This window comes from Talpa europaea (assembly GCF_964194135.1).
Source record: "Talpa europaea genome assembly, chromosome: 1".
In the NCBI taxonomy this organism is placed as follows: Eukaryota; Metazoa; Chordata; class Mammalia; order Eulipotyphla; family Talpidae; genus Talpa; species Talpa europaea.
This window is the reverse complement of record NC_140073.1, coordinates 141556096-141565756: the sequence shown is the minus strand read 5'-3', so window position 1 is coordinate 141565756 and position 9661 is coordinate 141556096.

Sequence of the window (9661 nt, the reverse complement as noted above, 5' to 3'; positions counted from 1 at the left end):
TATTTCCAACCCAGAGAAACAAGCATGGATCTCTGCCAAGGTTCATCCAAACTGGAGCAATGTTAGGGGACCCCAGCATAGAATGTTTAATGTTTCTTTCTTCAACCCTTCGCTCTGGAGTAACTCCTCCGGCTTCAGCTCAACTCACAGCTTGTCCAAGCATCACCCTGGGAGTGTTTTGAGACTTTTCTTATAATGGGGACAGTACATTACCTGTTCTGCTCCCATGTATTCAGTACTTTAAATGAAGTGATTCTAACTTGTGATCTGGTTTGGGCTCAATAGGGAAGCATACCCACCAACTAAGATGCAAAATGTATTGAAATGGTAGTACCCAGATTTTAAGTAGGAAAGTTACCCAAACACTTCTGCTTCCACTTAACTGTCTGGCCCGCGATATTGTAGGAACGGCATTTCCTTGTTACTGTGGATTTTAAAATAGCCACAGTACTCACTTTTTCCAAATGATTCTAGTAATTGCCTAGAAATATCTTTCTCTTACCTGTTATTTATCAATTTTTCCCAGTATTTTTATATGGAAAAAATTGTATTGAAGACACTTGGTATGCAGTTGATAAGAGGAATTTGGTACAATTGTGGTTGGTGATTATTTTTTATACTGTACATGCCAAAGCTTTACTACTGTGGAAAGACAACTGTTTAATAAAAGATTTACATTCCACAACTTGAGCGTCATGGTTTCTTTTTAATATGGCAACATTAGTGGTGGAGTGGGGAGAACAGCAGTTCTTATGAATTTTCTCAATTCAGAAAACATTTAAAAACCTCTTATTGTATAGATGTCTGATTCTTGGTGATTTAAGGACAAGCTCTTCTAACTCTGTCACTAGAAAAGCACAGATTCATTTTTGTCATTTTCTCTCTTCCATAATGGAGATAATTTTGTTGACGGACAGAATGAGGCATACCCGGGCCCCCAAACCTGCCCTCTCTAAATGAGTTCTGCCATCTGCCGTGTCAAGACAAAATACACTCTAGTGTGTAAGTCCTTAAATAGAAGAGAACATTAAAACAACTAGTGTGCAATAGCAAGAAGAGTTTCCAAATCAAGCACCCAAAGTTACCCATCCTCTTGTGGGCAAATGCCCAGCCAAACAGGGTTGGCCCAAAGGAGGCAGCTGAGATCCAAAAGCCTACCACAAGTCTAAGGTATGCTGGGGACCCATAGCAAAGTGGCAGAAGGGATCGGCCCAGTCTGGAAGGGAGAGAGCAAAATCAAAACCATGATAAAGGCGGCCATTGTCAGTTTCCCCATAGGTCTCTCATCCATGTCTGTTTCAAGTGTCTCCTTCCAAGTCCTCTAAGTTTCTGGTACAAATCCAAGGCCAGGAAGTAAGCCTGGCATCCCCTTCTCATGACTTTCTAGTCCATATACCTTCTCCACTCTTCTTCCTCCATCTGCTTCCCCTTCTCCTGCTGTTCCCCTCAGTCCTTTTTTCCAGTCCTGATTAGCTTCCCACTTTTGCAATTCCTAGCTTCACCTTCCTACCTAGTTCCATCCTTTCTTGAGTGGATGAACAGATTTAAGTAGACCAAATATTTACTAACGTGCTAGCTAGCTCTTCAGAATTATAATTGGAATAGGGCCTCCCTGGTGGCGCAGCAGTTGAGTGCTGGGTTGTGAAGCTCCCCGCGGCCTCTGCGGTGCCGGTTCTATCCCCAGCTGCTCCCCGGCCACCGGAGGAGGGTCCCACATGGCGCGCAGATCTCTCCTGCCGCCCGCTGCTCCCCTCAGCAGTGTACTTCGGTCCTTCTGCCTGCTCTGCTCCCCACTATGGCTCTGGTGAATTCTCTCACCCTCCCGCGCTTCTGACTGTACCCAGTGCATGTATAAACAAATAAACAAACAAATAAATAAATAAAATACATGCCTCTTTAAAAAAAATAAATAAAATAAAATAAAAAGAATTATAATTGGAAAAACCGCTAGTTGTTCTATCTTAACCGTTGTAATTCCTACCTCTCCCTTCCTTTCCTTCATTAAATAGCATTTATTCAAAGTGAGAGCTTGCAAGGAAAATATGACTTGTAAGATTAAAACTAAGTGAATAATATAGCATAGAGGAGTTTAGTTTTATCAAACCTGGTGGTATTGTAACTCAACCAATTTTTCTTTTTTTTTTTTTTTTTTATAGAGGCATGTTTTTTTTTTTTATTTATTTATTTATTTGTTTGTTTCTTTGTTTATACATGCACTGGGTACAGTCAGAAGCACGGGAGGGTGAGAGAATTCACCAGAGCCAGAGTGGGGAGCAGAGCAGGCAGAAGGACGGAAGTACACTGCTGAGGGGAGCAGCGGGCGGCAGGAGAGGTCTGCGCGCCATGTGGGACCCTCCTCCGGTGGCCGGGGAGCAGCCGGGGATCGAACCGGCACCGCAGAGGTCGCCGGCAGCTTCGCAACCCAGCGCTCAACTGCTGCGCCACCGGGGAGGCCCTCAACCAATTTTTCTTTATTCGTGTCAGCTGACACTGGTTAGGCTAACACCCCTTGCTGATCAAGTTTGTTTTCTGGTGGTTTGTAAAGGTCATCTCATTTTCAGTTTAACTTTGGGGAAACCACAAAACTTTGCAATTTAAATCTGGCATCCAGAATATTGAGAATTGTCTGGAAAGAACTGATTAGTAATTGCTAAAAAAATTAGTAATTCCTAATATAAAAGACACAGGAAAACTTATACACTATTGTGAATCTAGGAAAACATTTCAATAAATAGCTGGTTATGAATATTAAGACTAAGTAGACTAAGATATTTCCTCATGGATTGTATTTTTTAAAAATGACATTTAAATTGATTTGCAGTTTATAAAATGTGTTAACATTTAGTCTCTCCATTTAGGGGGAGTTTTTACTGTCTAATGTTACAGCACAGATCAGATGAGTTTTCCTTAGCAGAACACAGACCCACATCGCGGACTTCTGGTGAACATCATTAATCCTTCAGCTTTATCAGGCTAATAGTTATCAAGATAGCTGTCTCGTAGATGTGAAAAAAGGGGGAAAATCGGCTAGTACAGATCACAGTGATATTAATGACTGTCGCATATCCAGTTGTCACTGCTCACCAGAGAGAGAAGACCTAAAAAAGCATACTGTGCAGTGGGAGGGAGTAGGGTAAACGATTCTCAGGCTTTTCTGCCCTCCCACCATTGGGATTGATGATGGAACCCTGAGGTCCTGAATGCATGTCTGATGGCAGGCACCTGGAGTGGGGTGTGGGCATACATAGGTGGGTACACCTGGGCTGAGAGACTGTGCTCCTAAGGGTGGTGTCACAGGATGCCAGAAGCTCAGATCAGATGAGAAGTAGGATGAACAAGAGAACCAGCAGAGAGAGCCCAGAAAGAGTGAAGATTCGCCAGGGTCTAGGCCCCCTGGCACCCCTGCCTGCCATGTACCTGGTAAACTCAATAAAAGCCTGAAAAAGCCACTGAGGGCTCCAGGATTCCTCCTTCACCAGTCTGCTCGGGTCATGGAAAACCAGCACTGTGCCCATTCTGCGGTTACAGAGGGCCCCTGGAGACATGTGTGATATGTGCCAGGGAGAAATCAGGCTGCCCTCCAGCTTCATGTGTGAAGAGAAGGCCCAGGTAAGTCACTTTGAAGATAAGCACCTCACTTCAACCTAACTTAAAAGTCTGGGCCTCTGTGGAGATGCAAGGGGTTAAATCTCAGCACTATCAAGCTATGGCCAGCCACTGGGCATCATAAGCTGGGGATGGGTATCGCTAGTTGGATCCCCCCACAGGGAGCTAATCCAGCAGACTGCATTTCAGTAGATTCACCTGTTCTGCTCTGTCTCTGGTGAATCCTCTTACCCCCACACCTCTGGCCCACACACCCCAGTTCTTGTATGCATAAATAAAAATTTGGGGGGAGAAAAGGGTTTTACTGTTGTTACTTTTTATTGAAGTAACAGTGCATTGTTAAGTGTCAGGTGTGCATCATTATAAATCAGCACCTATATCTAGTACATTAAGTTTACCTCTAAAAATCTAATTCTATCCTTTATACAACTGACCCCTTTTTCTCCATTTACCCACCCTCCTAAGGATCTTTTTTGTTTAAAACATAAGGAAAGCGCTTTGGGTTGATTCAAACCATATATTTAATTAAAAATTTAAATTTATTTTCCCCAAAACAATTATAAGTAAATCCAGCTAGATTGTATTAATTAAAGGGATAACAAGTTCTTTAGACAACTTTGCACTGAAGTGTAAAAACCACAAGTTCCACATTTAAGATTTTAAAAAAGTTTTTTCCAGAATGTCTGCTAGATTCTCCAAAACAATACATTAAATGTACAAAGTAAGCTATTTCAATAGTGAGTCAGTAACTACATTTAAAGAATCAGAACAAACTAAACAAATTTAAATGGTCTTTTATGCTTTGGCATCACAATTCAAGAATGATAAAACTGTTTTTTTTCACTCTCTCTTGGCTAAGTCATTTACACAAGAAAATCGAGGATTTCCCAAGATCTTTCACAGTTTTTACAGATTCATGCTACTGCTTCCCCTGAGAATTGTCCTAAGCAGGCCAGGCTGAAAAGTCATAGCTGAAAGGCCAACTTGGATTTAGGCAAGAAATTGCCAATTCAAGAAAAAGTAGATAAAAATAGTAAATAAATAACTTTTAAAAAAATATCAAAGTTTGGATGCTTTACCTTGCTTTGCTGCCCTTGATTTGTAATGAAATTATTATTGTATATTTTTATTGTTTTCAGCTCTAATGACCTAGATGAATTATGCAAATTACTCTGTATAATAATATCACTGGAAGTTGGTAAGGCACACTTTCTATGAAAGTGAATAAAGAAATGGTCAGGTAGAAATTACAAGTAGAGGAAATGACTTTTCTATTTAATTATATTTCCATTGAAAATTCTATTCCATTTCTAGTTACATGAAACTCATTAAAGTGATTAAGAAACATCACATCAGCACATTTAAGTGCTTGAAATTGCTTCCTATTCAGTAAATTCCCATTACTGTGGTAGGAAAAGTGGCAGGCTACAATTAAAAAAATCCCATTTTCAGGAGATACATTTCAACCATTAAAAAAAAAAAAAGCCACTCTGGGAGCAACTCACGTTTGAGAACATTTAAAGATTATCATAAAGGCTGATAAAGCAGATGCAGGCTAAAGATGACCTTGCACTGCCATGGGTTTGTCAGACTAAAAAGCTCTTTTTAAAGACTGGATGGCACTCACATTTGAAATGGAAGTTATTATCATTGCTACATCGTCCCACTTCATATCTTCATTAAATAAGAGATTCCATTTGAATTGCAAGCAAAAAATCTATATAAATTACAAAGGGAGAGAAGAAAATCCTGTAAGTAATAAAAGAGCCAGAGAAATGGAGCTTCAGCTGAAAGTCAAAAACGGGATATTCCTTTAACCTTCTTCTATAGTCAGGTAGGAGATATTAAAGCATGTTTTACATTTCCTTGAATTCCTTCTTACTCTTTTGAGACATATAGATTTGAACAATCTTCAGAGCCAAAATGTATTTCTAGAATGACTGCTGTATGGAGCCCCTAAAGACTTGAAATGAACCTGTAACACTGGTGACCTCAGCATCCAGTACACTTGGGAGCAAGAGTCCGCCACACCCCGCTCCCCACCCCATCCTGCAGGCTGCCTACCACAGATCCTCCCCTTGCCTAAAACATGTCAATAGCTAAGGATTCTCCCAGTAAGTTTTTCATGTCAAGGTACTTTGGAAACTGCCATTTCCATCCATAATGCCACGTCGCCTCTGCCAGGAGAGTTGGGCTGAACTTTACATGAAATTTGCTGATGTGTGTTATTCAGCTTTCATTGCCAGATGCTTAGCCAAGGTGCTGAGAACTCTTTAGAAAGCATGCTGCTTGGGTGGAGAAATTGGAACCCTGCTACACTGCTGGTGGAAATGTAAAATGACTGAAACAGTTTGATGGTTCCACAGTGTAAACCAGAGTTACTGTATGACCCAGAAATTCCAGTCTAGGTACATACACAAGATACCTGAAAACATGTTCACCTAAAAATTTGTACATAAATGTTCATAGCACCATTACTCATAACCCCAAAGTGGAAATAACCCAATATCTATCCACTGATAAATGGATAAACAAATGTGGTAATCCATACAATGGATATTACTTGACCATAAGAGGAATGAAGCACTCGTACAGGCCATGCCATCAACTTTGAAAATATGCTAAGTGGAAGAAGTCAGGCACAACAGGCCATATGTTGTATGATTCCTTTTATAGGAAATGTCCAGAACAGGCAAACCAGTAAGGCCAGAAAGTACTCATAGTTACCAGGGGCTGGGGCAGAAGGACTAGATATTAGCACTGAGGACAGGGCTTCTTGGGGTTATCATAAATTGCTGGAACTAGGTGATGTTGATGTCTGTGTAACTTTGTGAATATACCTGCACACTTTAGAATGGTACATTTTATATTACATGAATTTTCAATTTTTTAAAAGCCACTTATTAGCAAAGTTTCTTTAGGGGGACTCCCTGGTGGCCTATGGGTTGTCTCAGCATTATTACCTGAAGGCCTGCGTTTGATACCCAGCCACGTAGCCAATCCACATATGGTGCAGCAGACCTCTCCTGTCTTGCCTACTGCTCCCCTCAGCAGTGTATTTCAGTAGATCTGCCTGTTCTGCTCCCCACTCTGTCCTTGGTGAATACTCTTGCCCTTTGCACCTCTGACCTACACCCCACTTCTGTGCAGAAAAAAAAATTCTTTTAATCTTGCTTATTGGGCCGCCCTGGTGGTGCAAGGGGTTAAGATGCAACACTATGAAGCTATCCGCAGCCATTGCAGCACGAGTTCGATCCCTGGCCAGGGTGGTGACACCCACGGCACAGTAGACCTCTCCTGCCTCGCCCGCTCCTCCCCTGTGTATTTCAGTACATCTGCCTGTCCTGCTCTCCACTCGTCTCTGTTGAATCCTCTCACCCACCGCATCTCTGGCCTACACCCCAGCTCTTGTGTGCATAATAAATAAATCTTTTTAAAAAAATTCTTGTTTATAGTGGTAAGTGAAGTGTGGAACAACAGATGGATGAAAATGGTGGGGACCAAGTAGGAAGTGGGTCAATGACTAGTTATTTAATATTGAGAACTGTTAAAGTTTTAATGTGATAGAATTGTGGTTACTATTTATTTTTAAAGATTTATTTATGCATAAAAGAACTGAGGTACGGACCAGAGGACTCACCAGAGACAGAGTGGGGAACAGAACAGGCAGACTGACTGAAATACACTGCTGAGGGGAGCAGCAAGTGAGACAGGCGAGCAGCAGGCTGCGGCCATGTGGGTAGCTCCCTTGCTGGCAGGGGATTGAATTGGTGCTGCAGAGGCTGCAGGCAGCTTCACAGCACAGTGCTTAACCCCTTGTGCTACCAGGGAGGCCCTTTTTAAAGAATATTTTCTAATAGTTTGATTTACAGAAAAAAGTGAAGACAGTAGAGAATGCTCATATATCCCATGCTCGGTTTCCCTTTCTATTAACATATTATGGTACATTAATCATGATTAATGAATCAACATTGATATATATTAACTAGACCTCCTACCGTATTCAGATTTTCTTTAGCGTGTATCTAGTGTTCTTTTCCTGTTCAAGGACTCTGCCATGGATACGTATTTAGTCTTCATGTGCCTCTCCTTAGGCTCCTTTAGATTGTCTCAGACTTGTTAGTGATGATCTTGACAGTTGTAGAGAATCCTGCCAAGATGTTTTCTACAATGTCCTTCCACTAAGAGATGCCTGATGTTTTTGTCATAACTGCTGGGGTTTTGGGCAAATTATCAAAGTGGTAAAATGCCATTTCCATTGCCAATGTGACTTCTTGTGGCCGGGCAGGGTCTGTCAGGTTTCTTCCTCCCCCACACATCTATGTCCCCCTTCCCATACGACACCCCTTGGAATGAAGTTACTAAGCAGAGTCCACATTTAAGGGCTGGGAGTTATGCTTACCTCCCTGAAACTGTAGTGTCTCTATAATCATTTCAGAGACTTGTTTCTCCTCCATTTATTTAATCATTTATATCAGTATTAAATGACAGGTATTTTATACTATGAGACCAGTTTTTGTTTTAAGTGATGAGGTCACATTCCCACTCCATTATTACATATTTGTGCATAGACCAATAAAGGATTGTTCGAATTCTGTATGGTCCAAAGTAAAAAGAAATCTGAAAAAAGGATTAAAAACATTCTATAAAACATCTGAAACTTTAAAAATGAGTAACTGTGCCTCCATATCTGGGAAGTAATAGTGGGGAGGATTTCAGCTCTCCCACATCTTTTTTTTTTTCCTGCAAATGAAAAACGGTGATTAGAAAATGAATTCACTTGTTAATTTGGACAACAGTATTTGTTCCTAATTGAGATATCTTGTGGCACCATTCTTCAGGATACTTGTGTACGCGTGGTCAGATAATACAGCGTTAAATAGAGCAACAACTGTTCCAATAATTATACCCTTAAGGTTAACCTTTGTCAAAGTAGAGAAGAACTGGTAACTTGGGGGAAGGTATAACACACACTTTATTAGCCAAAACTTTATTATTTATTACTATATAAAAAAGTATCACAACTTAGTGGCTTAACATAACAACCCATCTCTCTGTTGTCTGTGGGTCAGGAATCCACGAGCTCTACTGGGCAGCTCTGACTCAGGTTCCTCAAGAGGCTGCAGCTGGACTGCCTGCGTAAGGGCTAAAGGACCACGTCTGAAGTGGCTCTCAGTCTTACAACTCGCAGGTAGTGTTGGAGAGATGCTCTTTCCTTGTAGGGAGCAGATCACATGTCCTTACAACACGACACTGGCTAGCTCACAGCAAGCAATGCAAGAAACTACATCTCAAGTAGCAGAGCCTTTATGACCTAGCCTCAGAAGTCACACTTTTTTTGACAGCATTTTATTGGTCATAAAAGTCAGCCTTGTTTCGATGTGGGATGGTAGCACACAGGGCTGGATAATTACTCAATAGGACAGAAGGATGATCTTTTAAGTTCAGGAAGGAGGTCAGTTAAATGCACAGGAAGAATAGGACTCATCTGTTAAGATGAAAGATGAGAGGAGGTTTTAGCTGGCCTCAGGGATAACGTGTGATCATTTTGGACCCCAGCACAGGTAACTTAGTGCACCATTCTGTCCTCATGCAGGAAGGCACTGCCTCCCACCAGGCCCTTCAGTCTTAAATCTATAAATAGTATATTGGGTCATTTTTGGGCACCTAACATTGATTACATTTTTATGCAGCTCCAGAGGGGACAACAAGGGCTGGCTGAAATCTTTCATTTCACACACAGGGAAAATATCTACTGGTATTATCCTTGTATCAGGCCAACAGAAGATTTATTAATCCCTTCTGAAGTTCTGGTTTATCTAGAATGTTATAATCTGCTGTTTGTTTAGAAGGTAAACAGCCAAGTTATTTTAGAACAATAAAAGAAACTCGTAAGAGCAGAATCATCTATGTGGAAACTAGGGAGGATTTAAGGCACTTGTGCCATCTGCATGGGTGGCTGCCCAGTTTCTTTGGCTTATTTAGGGATTTTTATTATTTTTTACCAGGTTATGTTTTGGGGTGAACTGAGCTCCAGGAGGGATTTTGTGTATTT